Source organism: Amphibalanus amphitrite, unplaced genomic scaffold (assembly GCF_019059575.1).
Source record: "Amphibalanus amphitrite isolate SeventyFive unplaced genomic scaffold, NRLGWU_Aamphi_draft 000078F_arrow, whole genome shotgun sequence".
NCBI lineage: Eukaryota > Metazoa > Arthropoda > Thecostraca > Balanomorpha > Balanidae > Amphibalanus > Amphibalanus amphitrite.
In genome coordinates this window covers 984,834-1,009,401 of record NW_024881574.1, presented here as the reverse complement: position 1 = coordinate 1,009,401, position 24,568 = coordinate 984,834, and the positions used below count along the sequence as shown (strand labels likewise).

At 45.6% G+C, this 24,568-nt stretch overlaps 1 protein-coding gene and 1 long non-coding RNA gene across 2 annotated transcripts in view; both read right to left on the bottom strand.

Annotated features, from left to right (window-relative positions):
• Positions 1–5,963, bottom strand: part of LOC122379459 (ras-responsive element-binding protein 1-like) — a 123,272-nt gene extending 117,309 nt beyond the window's left edge. The window contains exon 1 of the mRNA XM_043361699.1: positions 5,507–5,963. The gene's annotated coding sequence lies outside the window, so the exon portion shown is untranslated. The remainder of the gene's footprint in view (positions 1–5,506) is intronic.
• Positions 5,964–19,271: 13,308 nt separating this feature from the next.
• On the bottom strand, positions 19,272–20,637 carry LOC122379458. The gene is made up of 3 exons (XR_006256187.1): positions 20,526–20,637; positions 20,068–20,109; positions 19,272–19,675 (listed from the first exon to the last, which is right to left on the bottom strand). It is a non-coding gene; the product is annotated as an uncharacterized LOC122379458 (long non-coding RNA).
• Between the last annotated feature and the right edge of the window lie 3,931 nt (positions 20,638–24,568).

The window sequence follows — 24,568 nt, the reverse complement described above, 5'->3', positions numbered from 1 at the left end:
AAGTGCAAAATAGAAACTAATCATGCAAGAAAGGCGCCGTAATTGAATCACCCGTAGACCTCTTATATTAGATCGGTTTGACGAAAAACAACATTTTTCTCAATAACTCAAAAGCTATGCATCCTAGCAGCGTGAGCTCAAGGTGGCCATTGTTACGAAGGAAAACAAACATAGTGAGTGCATAAAGCAGTAGATACCAGCAGCGGTTCAGCCGGGAGGGCTGGTGGTCCGTCTTGCCCCGCTGGGCCGTCTTACCCCACCTTCCCCTATGTACATTGGTAATTGAGATACATTTAGCCACGCCTGTTTTTTAAAGTAAGTTTGTATCACAATGACGAGCTTTGAAGAGATTTACTAATGTTTTATTATGGGTGCAAAATGACCACCGCAGTCGACGCGCCCGTTAACCCGCGAGTTGCTGGGGGGGGGGGGCGTTAAACGCCCCCACTTTTTTCGCCGGGCCATAGCATAAAAACGGCGCGCCGCAGGCGCGCCAAAATTTGGGTGCCTGTAGAAAATTGATTGAAGTTTATTGTGACAAAGTTTCAAAAATATCGGTCGGAAATTTTTTGAGATATCGAGGTTTTAGTGACGTCATGATTTCTGAGTTTTGGACCAAAAACGGCATATGTTCAAAACATCATACAAAATCACAGAATAGACATACAGACATGCCGTAAACGCCATTAGACTGCCAATACCATGAACAATCAAATGGCTATCTTCGATTATTGATTATTGTTCCGCATTTTCCAAAATCTTGAACTGAATCTTGGCAATTTCTCGTGACTGCTTCACGACCATGATACATGCATTTCATAAATTTAACTATTTGAACCAAACACGTACACATATGATAAAATGAATGTCACCATCGTGTTCTACGCCCAAAACTACCAATAAAACTTGTGTCACAGGCTGCGAATATCAGTTTTGCTTTTCGGGGAGATGTGCCTACCCGGTTGACCTGACCTTGAACCTGACCTATGCTTGACTGACCCCTACATGGAACTGACACTCTTGTAGGCCTTATATAAAGGATTGTGCGCCGTTTTGACAGAGTTCATGACGAGAGGCGCCCATTGCGAAGCTCTGAAGTCCATGCTACTGAAAGCCCGATTTCAGGTGTTTGACCTGACCTTGACCCGACCTGTGACCTCAAAATTCAACTTTAAAGTACTCATCTGAAGCGTCTCGTCGCGCTCTTTCGTTTGCCGCCTCGTGCGTTTCGCTGCGCCTGTTGGTTCTCGAGTTATCGGCTGGGGGCGTTTAACGCCCCCCCCCCCCCCCCCCCCAGCAAACGGTGGGTGGCGGAATACCCCAGCAACTGCCGGGTTAACCCTAATAAACAACTTTTGATGTTTTATTACCGGATTGCCTCCAGGATAATGTTATCTCATTTTCTAAAAAGGTTTGACTGGCATCGCTTTATTTTGTTTCATAAACGAAAGCGATATTGGATAAAGTAATCACCACACGGCATCTTCGATTGCCTCTACACTATCCTGTGGCATCTCCCGTCACGGTAGCGTTTCATAAAGTCCATTTGCCCCTGCAAATATGATGGGTGGATTTCCTCTGTTAGACTGCTGACTGGCTTATATATGTAGTGCCTAGAGGGTATTAAGAAGCTTTACCTGACTATTAAAATGACTTGCTTATAATATCTCAACGTCCATAGACTCGAAAAGCATGAAATGACTTTTATGTTGCTGGTAGTGTTAGGTTGGAATGCGGATGCAGTTGTTTGAGTGGTGTTAGTGGTGCACTTTGGTTTATCATAATCAGATAGCGACTATATCAACATTATAATGGGAATATGCTCATTCTGAATAAAAATATTGGCATCAACTTCAAAGCCTTTGCACACAGGGGCATTAGTAACTCGAAAAGGTTAGCCAAACATTTGTTTTTGAATACTAGGAAACAATTTCTAAGCAGACTCAACCAACGCCTCCTTTCTCAGCTATAAATTGCATCAAGACAGGTAAAAGGTGTTCGCAACTGCTAACGCCCCAGCTGTTTGATATATGCTTCCATTTGCATGCTTCCATTATGGAAAACAGTGTTTTAGATATATCTTTTTCATGTGAAACATGTCAAAGCTTAACAACAATACGCAAAATCAGCGCCTAAGTTGTTAACTTAATTCCAACTTTAGTTTTATTTTCATCTCACTCTCCCATTCTTGCCATTGAAGCGTTAGATTGTTATCTTCAAACGAGGAGGACAACTGTCCTCGCTCCTGTCCTGTCCTCAACCTGTGCCCGGGTGTGCAGATAGCGAGTCACAATCCGAGCAGCAGCACGAGGCTATCGGCAATCTCTCGCTCGTACGCCGGTGCGATGACCAAGTTTCCTACAACCGCAAAAGAAAGGAGAAGTATCAGCGGCACGCACTGGGCACGCGACGTCTGGCCATATTTAGGGTCGTTCGTGATGGAGTGAGGTAAGAAAAGACAGAGGACAGGCGCCGATCCGATCAGGGGCTGCTTCAGTTTCCTGGTCCGTGGCACATTTCCCCGTTGCTTCGGAGAAGTGGGTTTGGCTCACTTGTCGCTAGCTCTGGAGGCACTTCGCCAGTCGACGAGACCTCATGATGTCCCAAATTTAAGTTTATCTTCTTAGCGAAATCGTATAACGCAAAGGGAGTTAAAACTGCCATTCAGTGAAGTTACGTTCAGGAGGGATTGAATTACAGTATTCTTATTTTTCTTTTTCATCAGCGACATCAGAAGACCCACACGGTTAGCCAACTAAAACCTGTTGAGAGCGGCACGGCGCCGGTGTCCGTCGAGTCCGATAAGGCCGGAAATACTCAAGCTTATGCACACTTCACACCAATGCCTTGCTGTGTTGATTTTAAGACGCTCAGCTAAAGCCAGACTTGTAAACGACTCTGAGTTGATTCGTGAATCGACTCAGAATCAAACCGTTTTTCGATGAGTCATGAGTTGATTCGAATCACTTCATCGAGGAACTTGATGAGTCATGAGTTGATTCGAATCAATTAAATTTAACATCATGAGTCATTTGATGAATCGATTCAAATTTTTAGACTCAAACAAAGAATCGACTCAAAAAAAATTTGAGTCGTTTACAAGTCACCATCAACACCCTAATAATCAATGCTAGATCACCCCCTCAGCTTTAGCCATCACTTAACTCCATATTTCAGGCTTACAAGAGCCTCAGAGGCTCAGGCACAGGCGCCTAATGAGCCAAAAGCATTTGGCAGTTGGTAGGTACTTAGTCTTACCAAACCAAGTGCCTGCTACACTACCTAGGTACCTACATTTTACATGTCAGAAGTCAGAATTGACACCTGCGGCTGCCTCCCCTTCTCCCAGTCCCAATTTGGTCCCAATAATCAATCAACAGCATAAGAGTTTGGGCGTCTATAGAGTCAAATACGCCCAAACTACCTATAGCCTATAAACTACCTATAGGCTATGCTATAATACAAATAAACTCACCTATAAACCGCAAAGTTGCGATGCTCAACTGCCAATAAACCACAAAATGCACATTTTCCCATGAAATAGAAGTTTAAAAAGAAACTTGTTTTATGACATCATAGAATCTTCAGAATAATGTAAAGGAGGGGCTTTGAAATATTTCCTCAGCGATCTACATTCGCCTAAAATATGTAGGTACTATGAGTGACGTCATGAATTCGAGAATAGAATGTGAAAGTTATAGTATGTTTTAAGAAAACTACATTAATGGCGCAGTTGATAACTTTCACGTCTGAATCTCGTGACAAATTGGCCGGATGACGTTGCCCGAATTGCACCAATGACAATTTATTTTTACCAAAAGAGCCACTTGGTCAGTGCTGCGGTGCTCCTGATATCGATTAATATTCAATGACGTCATTTTTAATCTAAAATTGTAGACTAACAATATTTGGTAGACTAACAATATTTTTTTATATTCCTTGTCCGCAGCCAGTTGGCACTGCTAAACTAGGTGCCGTTTGGAGAATGTATATTGTATACCTACATTAACTACTTTCAATGAGTCTCAACTCAAGATCATATCTGATTCTGAGGCCTGAGCCACTCACATGCCCTCGTGGCCCATGGAGTCCCTGCTGATGGTGATGCTGAATGTTTCACAGGTGGGATTAATCCTATTTTTGAGTTTGTACTGTTTGAATAATCTTATTTGATAAGTAAGAAGTAGTAACATTTCTCTCATTATCATGTAGAAAAGGTTTGATTAAAAAAAACATGAATGCCTCTCGGAACTTGTGCTTTTGAATTTTCAAATAAGACTTTCTAGGTAATAATAAGAGATAGGTTACTATGCTACTCCTTAGTCCTTACTTATATTATAATTGTCTCTCAGAGTTACTTACAAATTTATCTGACATTGCACTGTTGACTGTTGAGTGTTGAAGATAGGTAGGTGTGAGGTAGGTACCTATGTACCTAGTCCTACTAGGTAGCTGCTTGAATCTTTGGTCAAGGCTACCTACTATGCTGCTTAATACAATTGTGGTATGCGGCATATTCATTTTATCATAGCTTTGAGTCAAATAATCAACAAATGCCTATAGTGAGTCATGGGTTGAATGAAATAAGTTCAATAAAAATGTCGTGTGAGTCATGAGTTGATTTGAATCGATTCATCAAAATGTGTGAGTCATGAGTTGATTCAAATCATTCCATTGGCTAGTTGCTCGAGTCATGAGTTGATTCGAATCATTTTATCGAGGAACTTGATGAGTCATGAGTTGATTCGAATCAATTAAATTTAACATCATGAGTCGTTTGATGAATCGATTCAAATTTCCAGACTCAAACAAAGAATCGACTCAAAAAAAATTTGAGTCGTTTACAAGTCTGGCTAAAGCTAGCTACAACTATAGTATCAATTTTCTTTTCTAAATGAGAGATATTAAGCAGTAAATATCAACCTTTTGAAAGGGTCAATCGCTCTGGAAATAATGTAACAACATTCATAAACGGAAGTGCCGAAGCTCAATAAACTGAGATAACTCGTCTGGAAACTCACCTGCCTGATATCATGTGTGTACGGTACCTTGTCCTGCGAAATTCAACTGCGTAGCACAACAGACCAAGGCTGCTACAAGCAGAAATGCAAAACCAACTAGCTCTGTTCCCACCATTGTATGAAGCAGTCCTTCGAACGGAACTAATGTATCACTTTTCTAAGCTATTCGCAGCTTCATCCCCAAACCGCGACATTGCCATTGATCAATCAACCAGACTTATCATCTGTAGCTAAATTTTTTAAAATGATCTACATTGTATCATAGGGGCAGGCAACATAACATATAGAATTTGAGTGGCATACTTAACCATTAGGTATAAATGCTTTCGCCTGTCTTAAATATCAGCATTCAGTGGCAACATCTCATAACGAGCGGAGTAAAAGGTAAGATATAGATCGCCTCACGATGCAGTCAAACCAAAACCTTTTCACAGTCTTCTCTTTCTTTAGCATTTTTGTTTTTATGCAGATAAAGACTGACTCACCTTTCTGAATGTATCCTGTCCACAATCTGAAGTATCCTCTATCTTTTCCAGTACCACTTCGTAACTCCAGAACAGTCTGTACCACTCGCACTGTCCAGTTCCGTGACGTTCCTATCGTCCGTGATCCGTGTCACTCGTCACCCGTGCCGTCCGTGTCACGTGCCGTCCACGATACGTTAAATCCGTGGCGCTTATCACTCCCGTCGCCGGCGCGGCCACCACTGTGAAAAGCCGTCGGTCTCGACGCGTCGCCTCTCGCCCGCTGCCACACCTGGCTCCGTTGCCATGACGACACCAGATAGTCCGACAAGTGTTGGTCCGTGGCGGCACCCTGCCTGCCCCGCGGCACCTGCACACGTGCCGCCGCCGATCGCACGAGCGCGGCACGTGCCGACGCGGATCTGAGCGCCACGTGCCGTCGTCTCGTCGCAGCCGACGCGGTGACCGTCGGCGGCGGTGCGTCGCACCAGAGCGGCGGCGGCGGCTTCGTTGGTCATGGTTGCCATGACTACGGGTCCGAGGCATTACTATTTTAGCGGTCATCTCTTTTCGTCTATGGCCGGCCGGGCAGCGGCTACTGATTGCTATGCATATGAGAAGGCGGTGGGGGGGGGGGGGCTTTCAAGGGATGGAGCGGATCAGAGAAACGACACGGGACTATTGCACGCGGGACTATTGCAAATGTTTTTTTTTAATTTTTTTTTTCAGACGTTTATTAACATAGCCACTTGACAAACAGAACACTCAAACAGTCCGCTCACATCCATATTTTACACAGTCCCACAAGGGCCATCAGCCACCGCCCGAGCCGCCCGGCGAACGGTATCGCGGGCGGCTCCCCCTATCCACCGGCCGGGCGTGCGAGCCGTCGACTTGTAGGGCCGGCGCCCCGCACGCCCGGCCGGCCGACCGGCCCCAGTCGAAGAGACCGGTCCCGGGTTGGCCCGGATGGGTCATAGGAGCGGTGGCTGATTAATGTTCATTAGTCACTTTTACCTTTGCAAAGGTCTCATCATAGCCCATTTCTTATGGAAACACTCCTCCTTGTCATTCTTTTTAGCAATGTAATGCTCAGTTTCCATATCTTGTTTCAAACGGTTCATGAACTGAACAAAACTAGGCTTTGTTTCGCCCCATTTACATTGATAAATATAATATTTTGCCAAGGTAGTGATATGGGTAATAAGTAAATTATCGTTGTCCCCAAAAATTTTTTGTTTCTTTGATATCTCGCTCATACCAATCCTTTGTAGGCTCTCCGATATTTTATTCCAAAAGCTTACTATATGTTCGCAATTGAGAAATAGATGAATCAATGATTCCGCTTCAATGCCACAAAAGGAGCATTTGTCATTTTCCTTTATGTTTATCAAACTCAAGAATGTATTTGTCGTAAGCACGCGCATCACTAATCTATATTGAAAACTTACATATTTCGTTGATACAACGCAACGCTTTACTGACAGTACCGAAAACTGCTCGTAATGATTCATATCTCGTATCCACTTACTTTTTATTCTGTTGATATCCTTCTTACCCCCGTTATTCTGCATCAAACTTTCAGCAAACAAATTAGTGAACGCCTTATTATTCAAAATATACCTTATTCGTGCTGATATTGAAGGCTGTTCATACTTCCACACTTCAGGCTGATTCTTCTGTAGATGCCTTGGCAGACTATGTATTAGTCCGACGTACTCTAGAAAGTTGCAATTGATGCGGTAAAACTCCTTAAATCTTCTCCATGTCATTAATTTATGACCTTCAAAAAGATCACCAATACGTCGTATACCTTTTCTCTTCCAACTTTCATATTCCTTTGTTTTAAATTTAGTAAAGTCCGAGTGGAAAATGTTTTCACAGTGTATTTGCTCTTCCATTATATGAAATGCTTTTGTGAAGATCATCCAAGCCGATAATACATCCTTCCAGAAGGGGTTCTCGACTTTATTCACAACTTGCTTTAATGCTCTGACTCCATAATCCCAAACGAATTCTTTCTTTATATCTTCCGGCACAAGCGAATGCCATGTTCCATTTTTTTCCGAAACTAGTCTCCTAATCCAAACTAGCTTCAAAGACATTATATAGCTGCTGAGATCAATCATGCCTAAGCCACCTTTTTCAACAGTTTGGCAAAGTCTCGCTCTCTTAAGTGGATTTCTTTTAGAACCCCATACAAACGTGAAAAATATTTTATTTAGCTCACCTATAAGGTCGCCACTCGGACTCGGAAGAGAGTATAATACGTGCGTGATTTGAGATAATAGCAGAGTTTTAAAGATAGTGATCTTGCCCATCAGTGAAAGATTTCTGGTTTGCCACATTCCAATAATCCTAAGAATTGCATCTCTCTTCAACGTAAGATTTTGTTCTACTATGTTTGAACAGAAAGGCGTAAACACTATTCCTAACAGTTTAATTCTTGTTCCCCAGTTCAGAGCAATATCTTGACAGATTGTCGTGTCTGAGAAGGCCATATTTCCTAGCCACATGGCGTTTGACTTGGATACGTTAGGATGTAATCCTGAAAATTTTGCATACCATCCCAGCTCTCCGAAAACAGCCCTTAGGCTTTTCTCCGAACCATCGAGGAAGAATGTCGTATCGTCCGCGTATTGGACTATCTTAACGTGTGAACTATTTGTCACGATTCCTGTAATGTCTTTGTTCTGCCTTATTTTCGCGGCTAACACTTCCGCTCCTATAATAAAAAAATAGCACGATATCGGATCGCCCTGTCTACATCCCCTTTCTAGCCGTATCACCCCTTTTGATGCATGTCCATTATATATCAGGCGTGAGAAGATATCGTTATGCAAACACAAGAACATGTCTATGAATTTTTTCCCAAAATTGAATTTGTTCAGGCATTGCTCGATAAATTGCCAGCTCATCACGTCAAACGCAGTTTTAAAATCCACTGACAGTAAAAGTCCCCTTTCCTCTCTGCGATGAGTGTCTCTCAAAATGTCATAAACTATCCTTGTATTCTCCCCTATAAACCTATTTTTTAAAAATGCTGTTTGATCTGGGTGTATTATTGTGTTTAATACCTTTTTTAACCTATTAGCAATTGTTGCTGAAAGAATCTTATACGTTGAATTCAATAGAGTTATAGGTCTCCAACTAGAGATCAAGTTTCGTTCCTTTGTGGGCTTGGGTACCAAGGTTATAATACCTTCCCTCTGAGTGATTGTTAGCTTTCCCGTTTTTATACCTTCATTTAGTGATCTAAGCACAAAATATTTTAACTCACGCCAAAAAATCTTGAAAAACTCGTAAGGGAAACCATCTGATCCTGGAGTTCTGTTGTTTTTCAACCCCATCAAAGTCTCTCCTATTTCATTAATCGTCAGGTCCTTTTCTAACATTCTAGATTGCGCATCCGATAGTCTCGGCAGCGAAACGCTTTGTAAATAGTCAGTCATGCTATCCCTTGAGTAGCCCGTGTTTTGCATAAAGAGTTCCTGGTAATGCTGCTCTAGCGCCGAAATAATTTCATCCGACTGGTACACAACTTCCTCACCTATCTTTAGACTAGGTATTACCTTGCATTCATAATTTCGCTTTTCTAGTCTTAGAAAATAGCTTGACGAACTTTTCTCCCCCTCTTCATACCACTTCACTCTAGACCGAATTATTCTACCCTCGTTTTCAGGCTTTCTTAATTCCTGGAGTTCGGCCTGCTTCTCTCCTATCAGCTCATTGTCTCTTGCTGATGGCTGAGGCAGAGATTCTAAATATTGTAGCTCATTTAACAGGGCCCTTTCCTTTTCTGTTCTTAATCTTTTCTTTCTTATGGAGAAAGTTAGGGTTTTTGATCTGATGGTCATCAGTAGAGTTTCCAGGAATAGGCCATCACTAATTGTGAACTGTATCCGATTTCGTTCTTCAATGTCTTTAACCCGCGCACCGACGGGGGGGGGGCGGATATCCGCCCCCCCCTGAGGTTTTTCGCGAATAGCGGAAAAACCGCGGCGCGTAGCGCCGCGAAATTTAGTATGACTATAACCTCATCAATTTTACACATGGTGTGCAAGTTTGAACCTCCTACCTTTTAAGGTCAGGTCACCAGGTCACTTTGAATGACCCAACCTCAAGTCACTTTTTTGCAACTTTGTCACCGTGCCAGAGCAACAGTAGATGTCGGAGGCCTTTGAAAGTCGCAGGATATTATTAGGTCATTGGTAGCTACAATTTGTATATCTCGGAATTTTGATATCGGTGACCTAAGGTCAGGTCAATTTCGCGACCTCCCCATTATAAGTCAATGGGGGAAAAATCAACTCCCTGTTTTTACCACTAAAACAGGTCGGAATGGCCCCATATACCATACATGACTTCATATACGATCAACCTTCACTACCTTGAGGTCTGTTTTGCTGTTGGGCAACTGTGAGGTCATGTGACGTCATCAAAGGTCACCAAAGGTTTTTGGCCAATAACTCCGTACAGGAACAAGATACAGACGCGTGGATGGTCTCATTGTGTTCAGCTCGTCAAGACGCATCGAATGATATACATGATGACCTCGAGGTCACGTGACCTGAGGTCAACCTTTGACCTTGACCTTTCGAGGTCAACATATATATCATTCGATGCGGATTGACGAGAGGATCACGATGATGCCCTTAGTTTGTTCCTATCTTGACTAATTCGAAAGTTATTCGAGAAAAAACTCTCTCCATATCTAGCGCCGCCATTTTGACTTTTTCGACCCCTGTGACGTCATCTTTGACCTGACCTGAAAATGACCTTAGTAAAAATTGTAGATCTTGGCCGTGCGTATCCGATGCCGTTTACCGCTTGTCGCTATCTTGCTTCGTTCTCGAGATCTCAGGGGGGGGCGGTCATCCGCCCCCCCCCGTCGGTGCGAAGTTGGCGCAGACCCCCGTCGGTGCGCGGGTTAACGTAAGGTTCAGAATAAACAAGGCATGCATAGCTATCGACTGTGTCTTGTATTACTCTTTTAACCATGTTCAAGTACTCCAAGTCCATTAGGAGGGAGCAATTTAATTTCCAAAAACCTCTACCTCGAGCCTCAGAACTGAATTTCAAACCCAGTGACACACGAGAATGGTCAGACCTATACGCTGGGAGAATGCTGCATTCAACTGTTTTGTTTAAAACTGACTCTGATACAAGGAAAAAATCGAGCCTAGCGCATTTTAGCGGGTTGCTTCTCCTCCAAGTGTATTGCTTTTTGTTTCCATTGATTTGCCGCCACACATCATGTAGTTCAAGCTCAGCACATTTATTTTCTATTAATTTACGAGAATTGACTCGTCTATCCCTCTCACTATAATTGTAAGTATCAAGTTCTGGATTTAAAGTTAAATTCCAATCTCCACATATCAACAAATGATCTTGGTTATTTGTATCTATTAACTCAAACAGCTCATTAAAGAAAGTTGAGTCATCCCTTTCTGAAGGTCCATAAATGTTAACTATCTTCACCTTGGCGTCGTTAACTTCAATTGTTACTGATATCAAAGTGCCTTTATTGTTTGAATATGCATCAATTACTTTACAACTTGTTTTATTTTGAATTAAAATTCCAACCCCACGCGCAGTAGAAGTATATGCAGAAAACCATGCTCGACCACCCCATTGATTTCGGTATAAATGCTCTTTCCCAGGAGACACATGCATTTCTTGCAGACATATCACGTCCGCAGAATGTTTCCTCAAAAAATCGAAAACATCTTTTCTTTTTGCGTGATCGCTTCGAGTGATACATTAGTTCCTTCGAACGGAACTAATGTATCACTTTTCTAAGCTATTCGCAGCTTCATCCCCAAACCGCGACATTGCCATTGATCAATCAACCAGACTTATCATCTGTAGCTAAATTTTTTAAAATGATCTACATTGTATCATAGGGGCAGGCAACATAACATATAGAATTTGAGTGGCATACTTAACCATTAGGTATAAATGCTTTCGCCTGTCTTAAATATCAGCATTCAGTGGCAACATCTCATAACGAGCGGAGTAAAAGGTAAGATATAGATCGCCTCACGATGCAGTCAAACCAAAACCTTTTCACAGTCTTCTCTTTCTTTAGCATTTTTGTTTTTATGCAGATAAAGACTGACTCACCTTTCTGAATGTATCCTGTCCACAATCTGAAGTATCCTCTATCTTTTCCAGTACCACTTCGTAACTCCAGAACAGTCTGTACCACTCGCACTGTCCAGTTCCGTGACGTTCCTATCGTCCGTGATCCGTGTCACTCGTCACCCGTGCCGTCCGTGTCACGTGCCGTCCACGATACGTTAAATCCGTGGCGCTTATCACTCCCGTCGCCGGCGCGGCCACCACTGTGAAAAGCCGTCGGTCTCGACGCGTCGCCTCTCGCCCGCTGCCACACCTGGCTCCGTTGCCATGACGACACCAGATAGTCCGACAAGTGTTGGTCCGTGGCGGCACCCTGCCTGCCCCGCGGCACCTGCACACGTGCCGCCGCCGATCGCACGAGCGCGGCACGTGCCGACGCGGATCTGAGCGCCACGTGCCGTCGTCTCGTCGCAGCCGACGCGGTGACCGTCGGCGGCGGTGCGTCGCACCAGAGCGGCGGCGGCGGCTTCGTTGGTCATGGTTGCCATGACTACGGGTCCGAGGCATTACTATTTTAGCGGTCATCTCTTTTCGTCTATGGCCGGCCGGGCAGCGGCTACTGATTGCTATGCATATGAGAAGGCGGTGGGGGGGGGGGGCTTTCAAGGGATGGAGCGGATCAGAGAAACGACACGGGACTATTGCACGCGGGACTATTGCAAATGTTGAGTGAAGAACTAGCAATAAAGTAGAAGGATGAAGGGGAAAGAAAGAAATGTATTTTTTAGAGGGAGAGAGAGGGAGAGAAAAGGAGAGAGAGAGAAAAGAGAGAGAGAGAGAGAGAGAGAGAGAGAGAGAGAGAGAGAGAGAGAGAGAGAGAGAGAGAGAGAGAGAGAGAGAGAGAGAGAGAGAGAGAGAGAGAGAGAGAGAGAGAAAGAGAGATGACAAATAGGCAGACAGACAGACAGACAGACAGACAGACCTTTCACAATTCACGACCTATGTGAGATTCATTTTCATAGCCATAACCTTGTTTCGAGTTGTACATACAATTCGCTTGAATGAGCCGAATAATTCGAATAGAAATAGTAGTCGCAATGATGGAAAATTAAATGCCAACACATTCAACACTTTTATTACGTTAGAGATGGTGGTTACTACCGTACCCTACCCATAGTCAAGATCAGGTTGTTTAGAGTCTAGAGAAGACTACGACCAGGGATCCGCGGGTAAGGGGAGTCAAGTCAGCGATCTATCGTCATTAGTGTTGGTTAGGTATTGATGCCTGACGGGCTCAGCTAGGGTGGAAAGCCGAACAATACGCGAGGCTGGTAGGTGATGGAAATCGGCGGCCCGCCAGTGGCGCAGCTAATGACCATGTCACTGGTCATAAGATGGATTGATTATCAGGTGAGGAGTCTATAAATGCAACATGATCAGTTAGGTATACTTGATTATTTGTATGCTGAATTGAGATTAGTTAGAGTTAACAACTTTTAAAATAAAAGCACATAAGCGATTTGAAAAATCAGACATGCAGCATTCTCAGCCAATACTTTTGCGTAATGTTTGTTGTAGTGTGTATTTTTATCACTCTTCTTCAGCAAATGCTATTTATCTGTTTTCTCTCTCGCTTCCTCGCTTTCATGTGTCTGCTCTCTGTCACTGTTTCTCTGTCTGTCTGTCTGTCTGTCTGTCTGTCTGTCTGTCTGTCTGTCTGTCTGTCTATCTGTCTGTCTGTCTGTCTGTCTGTCTGTCTGTCTGTCTGTCTGTCTGTCTGTCTGTCTGTCTGTCTCTCTGTCTCTCTCTCTGTCTCTCTCTGTCTCTGTCTCTGTCTCTGTCTCTCTCTCTCTCTCTCTCTCTCTCTCTCTCCTCTCTCTCTCTCTCTCTCTCTCTCTCTCTCTCTCTCTCTCTCTCTCTCTCTCTCTCTCTCTCTCTCTCTCTCTCTCTCTCTCTCTTCTCCCAACAGTCTCTCATTTTCTCCTTGGTATCTATCTCTGATGCAAATACAACTAGCTCGTTATCCTCTTCATTTCGCATGTCATCATAGGTATCCCCCTCTGCTTCCGATGGCCTGTCTTGCAGACGTGTACAAAGGGAAGCGTATGACATCCGCGTGTGCGAAAAGACAAATGAAAAAAGTACGCAAAGGAAAAAAAGTCAGTGGTCTTACGTGCATTTGCTTGTCTTGCAAACCCATTGACCCATGCGCCTAAGTGACTCTATATCCCCCTCACTTCCCGCCCTAGCCCCGCCCAGCCCCGCCCGCCCTCCGCCCGGTCCCGCGCCGGTCAGACCGCAGTGGTCGGTCGGTGGACTCCCACCCTCCCGCGGGACGACGGTCTGTGTACGCCGGAGCTGCCTGGTCACCCCGGCGACCCCCATCGACCAGGTCAGAGGTCAGGGTACCGGGGGGGGGGGGACGCTGCTCCCCGCCCTCATCTCTGCCGCCGCTGGCATCGATCCGCCCCCACCCCGTCCCCGCCCCGAGCGGAGCGGAGCGGGGAGGGCGAGTCGAGAGAGCGTCTGTTGGGGTGTAGTCGAGGGCTGGGTGGCGAGGTAGGGGGAGAGAAGAGAGAGAGAGAGAGAGAGAGAGAGAGAGAGAGAGAGAGAGAGAGAGAGAGAGAGAGAGAGAGAGAGAGAAAGAGAGAGAGAGAGAGAGAGAGAGAGAGAGAGAGAGAGAGAGAGAGAGAGAGAGAGAGAGAGAGAGAGAGAGAGAGAGAGAGAGAGAGAGAGAGAGAGAGAGAGAGAGAGAGAGAGAGAGGTGTTAAAACTGAGAGACTCTAATGGTGATTGGTGTTCTATTGAAAACAAACCTTCTTGATCTCTTACTTTATGGAAAGCTAAATGTTATACCAGTATAACGCCTTTTGGGGCGACTAACGGAGCGAGCGAGAGGGTGGGCCTTGCACGTGCGAAATTGCGAGGGGGTACCTCCAACTGACTTGTGCACGGCACCCTACTAACTGGTCTCTAGCGATGTGCCAAATTTGGGCACAATCGGCCCAGCCGTTCGCGAGATCTGGAAGCGGCACCCTGCACGTGCGCACGTGCAAAATGGGTCCCAACTGACTTGTGCACGGCACTCTACTAAACGGTCCCTAACCGTGTACCAAATTTGAGCACAATCGGTCCAGCCGTTCCTGAGATCTGGAAACGACCCCTGCACGTGCGCACGTGCAGCAGCACCCCAATTCTGGCACATGTATATGCAGTGCCTAGTGGGTGCCTACCTACATGCCAACTTTCAGCGCAATCGGCCAAGTAGTTACCGAGATATTGCAACAATTACAAAACTGACACCTCTTCGTTTTGCACGTGGCACGTGCATAAGGGGTCACCCACATGCATCGGGAATAGTCCAATACTTGGTAGAAGGAATGAAGCTACCCTACAAAAATTACCGCGTGTAAATCGGTCAAGTGGTTGCTGAGATATAAGCCTCGCAAAAGCGTGACCACGGCCGGCCGGCCGGCCGGCCGCTCATACTCAGAAATTTCCGTTAATCTAAGGAAAGACTACGCTCGCTTCGCTCGCTCCGTAATAATTTGTGCTCGTAGCTGAAATGCTTGTCATCAAAACAAAGTTAAATAACCTGATAGTTTGAAGTGATATGAAATAATGAATTAAATTATCAGTGCTCTTGAATGACCTTTCACCAATCCCTTGTTGATTTTTTCCATTATCCGTAGAAATATAAGGATGCAGTGAAGGAACGAAATCATTAGCAATAAAAATATCATCGCCTTTAGAAGTAAATAAAATTGAGCAACATTCAGCGAAGTGTTGATGAGCAACATACGTTTCCAAAACTCGTCAATGCCATTGAAAAAAATGTAAAGAAACTTCTGTCAGCATCCGTCGGTCAGATCCCTCATCTTGTCGTCGTCACATCGGAGGCGACGCTGTAGCCCCGCCCACATTTGCCGAGAGCAGCACCCCATTGGCCGTCATCTGGGGCCGACTCAGCCTCCTATTGGCCAGCTGGAGATGCTGGAAGGAAAAGACGGCGGTAAGATGAAGAAATGGTAGCCAAAAATGGTGGCGATTCGTGGTACCTACCTATGTGTAGAGAGGCCAGAAGGAAAACTGCAAGGCAAATATTGGCGGTTTTCTGGGCCTGAGGATAACTAAATGTGCGAGTGCAGTGCGTGCACTTAATGACATGGTACCTACTTGGTAGAACATTCTAACGATTCTCAAGGCAAGAGATAAACTGTAAAAAAATCATATTGTTTTATTGGCATCATCATGAGTGGAGATAAAATGGCTTTTTGCGCTGGCGATGAAAAGGCATAAGATGATAAAGATATCACATGCAAATTGTTTCCATGATCGCCTGCTGCTTTTCCAGTATAGTACCTATATTTAGGAGCTACATTTCATAAAACGCCAGGAATATCAACGAAGTGAAACAGCATATTTTTCCAGAAAGGATATTTTCACGTTGCAAAACATTTAGATAAATAAAGTAAACCGAACACATCCAACATTTACCAAAGTTGTCCTTAGGTGGGCACTGGGCAATGGGCATCTTGGTCGAACAGTCTCATCTTTTTCCGCCCTTCGCAGACCCCACACGGCCTACATAGGTACCTATTGCAGAGACCGCCTCCCCCGTCCCCGGCCCGGCTCTCAGCATGGGGCGGCGTCCGGCCGTTTCCATGGCAACCGTGCCGCAACAGACTCCAATGATATAATCCCGGGAGTGGCGCGGCGGAGACGGGCTGCCTGGATCGATCTTAGGCGCCGGCCCCCAGCCGAGGGACAAAGGGCACCGCTGACCACGCCGTGGACGGCGCATGGCAGCGGGGGGGGGGGGGGGAGGGGGGAGGGGGGAGCGACGATAGAAACGTCGGTGGTGAATGCTTGCCTTGCCTGGTCTGGGTAGTTTGGTGGATAGGCGGGGAGGAAGGAAGAGTCAGGGAACGTTATCAAGACGATAAGGCATATTGCCTTAGATAAGATAGACCAAGCTTTTGTTTTAAAAAGTAAAGAAGATATGAAGTGTGCTGTTGTCATAAGCTGCTTACGGAAAACGACAGTCACGGCCTAGTGGCTGGTCATCTGTGTATTTTTTCTTTTCCTTTTTCTGAGGACACCGAATCGGGTGGCAGCGGGTCAGACGTCTGCAGTGTGATCTTTACTTCGTTATTTAATATTTTCCCTTTTCGACAGGCTTTGATTTGGTGCATCTACACAAACATATTTATCGTTAGCATGACTAACGCTCGTATTTTGTTATATACGGAAGAAGATTTAATTTGTTGTCAATGCAGAGGGGAAGATAGAAAGTTTGTTCTCACAGATAAAAATCAATCGGCATTGTTGCTATATTCAGTTAGCGTTGCGCTATGCATAAGAAAATCAAGGCCTGGCCGTTTCACAATCATTCGTTGTCCCACAGTTGTATTCCTGAGCCAGCCGCGTCCGAGACGCCACAGAGCCTCTCATACCGGCATCTCCATTCAATCCCACTGTCCCATCCTTTTACTAATGAGCCTGATCTCACTCCTTCAATAGAAATTCGTCCCATCCCGACCATCCATCAGCCGATAATCCCAGCTCCTGAGAGGCCTGTCAAACGATGCCTCAGTTTGGGTGTGGTAGGGACAGGCGTCTCAGCAGGAGGGGGATGCGGTCCTTTGATTTCATTCATTCATTTTATCAGGGAGAGGGGAGGGGAGGGGGAGGGAGGAGACGCGCGGGTGACGCAGAAGGTGGCCCACGCCGTGAGAAAAGCCATCAGTGATGTGACGTGGCATGATGTGGTGCTGACGGTAAAGTGAAGTGGGGATGGCGGCGAAGTGATGTGTTGGGATATCCTGTGATGGGACGAAGAGACAAAACAGATGAATGTTTCGGTGCCTGAATTGTGCTATACGCTGCTGCTATGAAACAGCTGCTGGTACGAAACAGACGTTAGTAAAAAGTTGGACACAATTTGATATAAAATAGACGTTTCCGGTACTGCAGGTAACAACTATTGAAGTGAGTATCAAGCTCACATAAACAGAACTTTGCAACTCCAGTCCTTACCATTCACAATGGAATGCAATCATGTCGGTCAACGTTTAAAATGCCGAGGAGGCGGTTCACACCAATGTGAATAGTTTCTGTCTCATGCCAACGTCTACTTGGCACACAGCCCTTCGGCCCGTGCCGTGCGCTGTTGTAGAATGTATCCCATACATCTTCGGCGCTAATCGATTTAATAACCCTCTGTCCGGCAACCGTGAGGACGGGGCTGCCTCTGAAGCGCAAACAAAGGACGAACAGTAGGCGTGGCGTGAGTTATGCTGATCTCTAGAGGGTGGGTACTGGGCCGTTGTTTCTGCTATGGGCCAGGCCACATACCGGAGATTTTCGGGGGTCGTTTTTTGTCGCTTACAGTTACAGGAGACCAGAAGCAGAAGGGAGAGAGGGGCTGCCGTGTATGTAATTATGGGCAGGGTGCTGGGTATGAGAGGCATGCTTCTGAAATGAGGCGAGAATCGAGAATGGGAAGAATATGAACAAAGCCATGCAGGCATGGTTTTGTATGTGAAGACTTGCCGTTCTGAACTAACTTTCATAACTCATGCTGCGTATTTATCTCTTGACACGTAGTGGAACGATTAGAACAGATATAAATTAACAGTTGCGCATAATGAGCTGTGTTTCTTTTGTTTTGCACTGTTTTGTTGGAGTAAAAGGGCCTTACCTTTAGGCTCTAAAGGGCCTAACCTTTAGGCTCTTTTCGCTCTGACGAGATGATTTCAGAGCACCGGAAAGATGACAGGAACAAGGTGGGGGGATATTGGTCTGGGCGGCCACCCGAGAGTGCCGCCGGGACTAAGTCCGTCAGTCGTCACGACGGACAGGCCGACCAGCCCCGCAAACGGTCACCCCACCAGTGCACCACACGCTAGTCTCAGCAATGAGCATGCCCCTGAGGAGTTTCATTTCGGATGAAGGTAACCCAGGGACGTAGCCAAGGGGGAGGCACGGGGCCATGCCCCCCCCCCCTGAAGGCGAAAAATAAAACAAAAAATTGAATTAAAAATAAAAATAAATCAAAAACAGCTGTACCACCATCCCCAAAAATAGTGGGTCAAAACCGAGGATTTTTCGTTTTTGGAGGGGGTACGACCCTAGGCCGCGACCTGTGGCCCCTCCCTGAGCAAAATCCTGGCTACCTTCCTGAGGTAACCATCCTACACAGATCACGGGTTTGAGGTGGGGATAACCTAAGAAGAACGGATTGATTGGAGATAGAAAACATAAGCATGCAAACTTTGTGCACTTAATTATTTAAATGATAAGCCACTGGAGCCTGAGGTCTCTGAAATTGTCGACACCAATCACAGCCACAAACACATTTACAACGTGACAGTACCTACATTTCCCCACCGACCCGTCACCGATTAGCTCCAGCACGCGGACGGCTATCAGAATGGACCTCGCTAGCGCCACCTGGCAAACAGAGGCAGATGGCGCTGACAGCAAGCAGAAGTACGTTTATCCATTCAGCAGGTGGCGCTAGCGTGCGGACCTCGTCTTCACTGAACATTGAAACGAAACATCGTCTTGAAGATGCTGCAGAAAACGGCGGAAGGCTTTATTACTGTATAGCCCACTCTCAGTCAGGCATGGGTTAACAATGTGACCAACATATTTTTTTTTGGGGGGGGGGGTATCGTAAAACACGTCACAGACTCACAACCCTCGTGCTATTTTATTCTCCAGACTCCATTGGTGCATGCATTGGACAAATTGAACAATAGACAAAGAATCAGTCACATTATCCCAGCCTGCCCTGGCTTTGATTCACCGCTATGTGCTCAGGTCAGTGCAGTCGGACGGGTGCTGGTGCCTCAGCGCTCGTTATTCTCAGTCCCAGAGTCCAGTAGGCCAGTCCCAGGTTCGCGCAGTCCACCCTCAGTAGCAGTAGCAGTGGGACGAGGGACAGTAGGACGGATTGTTGAAGCAGTTGTCCACACACCACTGTGCAATACCGACGATATTCGCATATGCACCGACACCGATGCACTTCGATTTCGCCTTGATGTGTTCTTTACATATGGCGGCCTGTGGTGCAGCTCCGGACCTCTCCGCCCCGAAACTCTGAAATGGAATACAAGGAAGACTGTCAAAAGAGCCAGCAGTAGTCACTGCCCACTGCAGAGATCCCACTGCAGCATGCTCCGCATTGAAAATGTCATTTTCAACAGCAACAAACAGCAACAACAACAACAAGAGCAAAATATTATGCCAAGATGTTTTTTTAGGGGCGGGGTAAAAACGTCAATCAGAAACCACATAGAAGCTAAACTTACGGCAAATCTCGCCAACAAATGCTTTATTATTTCTAACAAACGAGTGATACCGCACCGGTTCGTCTCCATTTAAACTGTGTTTGGAAAAAACATTCATGTATTTATTTCCTGCCCATATATTAGCATATTTGTCCGTTAATAGATCGCAATATGCAAACATGTATGTACCTAATTACTCACGAGCAAAACGAGGCACAAAACTAGTTTGCCGTGGTCGAACATCTGTAAAAGCGCACAACAAATCAAAGCAGCATAATGACACCCAACAAATACACGGACATTTCGAAAGACCGACGTCCGACAGTCTATGACATAATGATTATGACACAAGTCTGTCGCTTCCACGTGAGAACGTGCTCTGTTTCCACTGACTACTGAGTACGTACTATACCTAAATCGCCCTCGATATATGGTCGAGTTGAAGAGCGTGAATTGAATCCAAATTGAATCTGAAGCACATTTTCCATAAAACACCTTTAGGCTAACTCCAGCCAACGATACTGGTTACACCTGATTCTGTCATATAAATGATATTGATACAGCACAGTTTTTCAGTATTGCAAAGGAGTTATAAGAAAAAAATCACTTTAGGCTTTAGCCACGACACCACTTCACGACAATCACTTTAGTCTGCTTACCATTTCGACGTTCGGTGTTCAGCTGTGGTCGATGGAGCTTTTCACGTCCTGTGGACCCTTCTGGTCGCTGCAGTCTCTGGTGTACGGGTCAGGTCTGTCATGACTGCCACTCGTCCGACCCCGGCCCTGTTCACCTCTGGCATACCGGAGCTGCATTTGCACTGAGCGGGGATGTGCACAGCAGAGGGGGGGGGGGGGGGGAGGCGCCATCCGGCCCAGTGACGTCGGCGCAGTCACCTACATGCGTAAACTGTCTGTCTCGCACTTCCATTTTGTTGACGTGTACTCTTGAAGAATACACACGTTTCTAGAACATGCATTACATGCGCAAGGCTGCGGAATCGATTAATTTGTGTTGACTTCGACTCTGACTGCGATTCCGGCTTCTCAAAATCAGCTCCGACTCAGATTCCGACTCCAACCCGACTCCTGACATCTCTATTTGCCCTTGAACTTACAGAGGGTTGGGATGGATAGACCCCTCTCAAGGGCAGTCACGGTCCTTTCTCGATGAAAACACTCGTCCAAAACAGTAGCATGACCTTATGTTGACGAACTCTGTCTTAAAACGGTCAACGAGCGTAATATGTTCGAGCCAACAGCATGACCTTCACCTTTGCAATGTTGACTCCGACACCGGAGTCGGAGTTGGTAGCATTTACTTTAACACTTACGTTCCATTTACATTATGCATGCGATTTACATTACATGAGACATGCGATCACCATCGCACACAATACGACATAGGCACCATCAAGGACTGTCTGCCATGGCATCAGTCTGCCGTCCCGTTCGCACGGTTCCACGTGTGAGTACCATGAGGGAGTGTGGGATGGCAGCAGGATCCCAGTCACGGTTTAGTGCGTTTGCTGCCGCTGCTGGCTGTGCTTTCAGACTAATTTTCGCCATGTAACTCCATGTTGCTGCTGCAACTATGTAGAGCCATCTGTTTGTCTGACACAATAGTAGTGCAATACCGTTTATGCTACGCCACCAGCTCTATTCAATGGAATGGAATGAACGGAATCACATGGGCGTAGGAACCTCACGAAAACTGGGGGGGGGGGCGGGGGGGAGTGAAACTTTAATGTCACTTTGTGGGAGTCCCAATACCCCTATGAAGAAATTATTTGCAGTTTTGTGCTCATCTCACCGTGCACCTTGCTGAACCATTTCATGCTCTTAGTTTTTTATTGAAATCAAAAATAAATATGAAAGATTTTACTTAACAACTGGCTGAAAAGTGTGTGTGTGTGTGTGGGGGGGGGGGGAAGAAGCCCCCCAGCCCCCCGTTCCTACGCCTATGCGGAATCCAAACCAAAATGTGGCTCAATTCAGTGCAACAGATAGACATGACTGACAGCATTGTCAGCTTGTCTGGGCTGAATACAATAGCACAGCGAAAAGGCAGATTCTTTTTATATAAGAGGAACTAAAATACTTCAATCTGTATGCATGATGCCATAGATCTAATGAACAGGAAATGATCTTCACGTAGATATGCTCGGAGCTCTTTTGAAATGCACTGTGTTTTTAATTTTTGTGATGCTTCTCACTTCTTCATGTGGTGCCACCACTACACAGGAGCTCATGTACGGCCTTTTTACCAGTTGTTGACTGTCACGTGGTCAAATAAACATTTGTGTATGTAAAAAAAAATAATTTATGTATGTAAATGCTAACATAGGCACATATAGAAGCGTGGTGCGTTGTAGCGGCCGAGCCCGTACCGTCCCCCTGGATCTGGAGTATTTTCCCGCCACACTCCGATAATTTAGTGGCTGCATCTACTATTCCAGCGAAACGTTAAAGGGACCCTCCCACCTTCAAAAAAGTTTATGAATAGGGTTGGGAGTGGGACCTATCTGCATGCTCTGTATGTTTTGGTAAAATAAGAAAGCTCAGAATTTTTAATGATTTAATTTAAAATCAATTTGTTAAAAAAATACCTAGTTAGCTCAGAGATTAATTAATTGTGACTGAAAACAACTTGCTTCTGATTGGTCGGGATAATCACCAGTATAACGCCTTTTGGGGCGACTAACGGAGCGAGCGAGAGGGTGAGCCTTGCACGTGCGAAATTGCGAGGGGGTACCTCCAACTGAGTTGTGCACGGCACTCTACTAACCGGTCTCTAGCGATGTGCCAAATTTGAGCACAATCGGCCCAGCCGTTCTCGAGATCTGGAGGCGGCACCCTGCACGTGCGCACGTGCAAAATGGGTCCCAACTGACTTTTGCACGGCACCCTACTAACCGGTCCCTAACCATGTACCAAATTTGAGCGCCATCGGTCCAGCCGTTCTCGAGATCTGGAATCGACCCCTGCACGTGCGCACGTGCAGCAGCACCTCAACTCTGGCACATGGATATGCATTGCATAGTGGGTGCCTACCTACATGCCAACTTTCAGCGCAATCGGCCAAGTAGTTACCGAGATATTGCAACAATTGCAAAAGTGACACCTCTTCGTTTTGCACGTGGCACGTGCATAAGGGGTCACCCACATGCATCGGGAATAGTCCAATACTTGGTAGAAGGAATGAAGCTACCCTACAAAAATTACCGCATGTAAATCGGTCAAGTGGTTGCTGAGATATAAGCCTCGCAAAAGCGTGACCACGGCCGGCCGGCCGGCCGGCCGCTCATACTCAGAAATTTCCGTTAATCTAAGGAAAGACTACGCTCGCTTCGCTCGCTCCGTAATGACGTCACATGTAGGTATATGGCTGTCTGTATATTTGGCGCAGTTGAGGCATACATTTTCTATGTATTTCCCTATGGTAAATCGGAGTGATTGGTCGTGTTTTCAGTGTCTCTTTATTTTGCGCTGGTATTGCGTGGCTAAGAAGTTTTATCAAGAATGACATATACTAAAATGTTCCTTTAATAGTGGAGCTTCAATATCTGTGAGTTTTAATGGCAAGTGAAAACTGATTTCGCTGTTATTTTATCTGGAAATTACTCATTTTTGAGGTCAATATTCAAAATATTTTAATGGAACAAGTTGACACTTGCTCTTGATTTTTGCACTCAAATCGCGTGCGAGTCAACTATATTGGGACTTGCAAAGAATCTTGCTGATTAATTAACTGTGTTGTTATGGCACTGTTTGCAAAGCATGGATAATGAAACTGTGCTACATAGCAATGCCTCAAGTAATAAGCAGGAGGGACAGAATTCAGAGTCCAATCGAGAACAATCGGTGCAAATGCTACGAGGACCAGGCAGCTCTGATACGATGGCTAGTCGTCTCACTCCATTACACCAGCTGATTCCTGACAGCAACGACTCGGATACAAAGATGGAGCTCATCTTCCAAGCCAGAAACCAGTTCTTTGATGGAAGATGTGATGCTGGCTGCTGCCTCTGTCTGCTTTGTTGGCCACTTTGGACGGAGCCAAGCTCCGCTCCTTGCGTGAGCGGTTATTCGCCTGTCATCCAGAAATAGTTCCTTCGTTTGCTGGCCGTTCCCTGATTAGGTGCAATACGGGGAGCTGTAATCAGGGAAGTAACTTTCCATATGAAAGGGGTGCAGGTGCACCGCCGTCCCCCATCCACTAGAAGTGCACCCCCATAGGCTAAGCGGCGCCCCACACGCCGCCCCACACGATTAGCTCTAGAGCAGATGGCGAGGGTGATTTCTCGGCTACATTCCATCTCGGCGTGGTGATGCTTGTGGGCTTGGAAAGCGTCCAGTCGTATGTAGGGTAGTGTAGGGGTAGGGTTGAGTTCAATAAGGTCCTTACATTTGAAAGGTTTGAACAACCCGCAATCAGCACAACATACCACAAGTTAACTAAAAAAACTACTAAACTCCGCCCAACTAATATTAATAAACATTACAGCCAAACTAATGGCCTAAATAAAAATATACCTCAAATCCTAACAGTTATCGTGGGTGATGGCGCCATGAGTTGCTATTATCCAAAACAGATGCAAATAAACATGTTTGTATGTCCTATGTATGTTTGTTTTAAAAACGTTGCAGCGGCGCTGGGAACTGCAGTCTTAGATCTGGGTATATTTGGCATCTGCAACTCT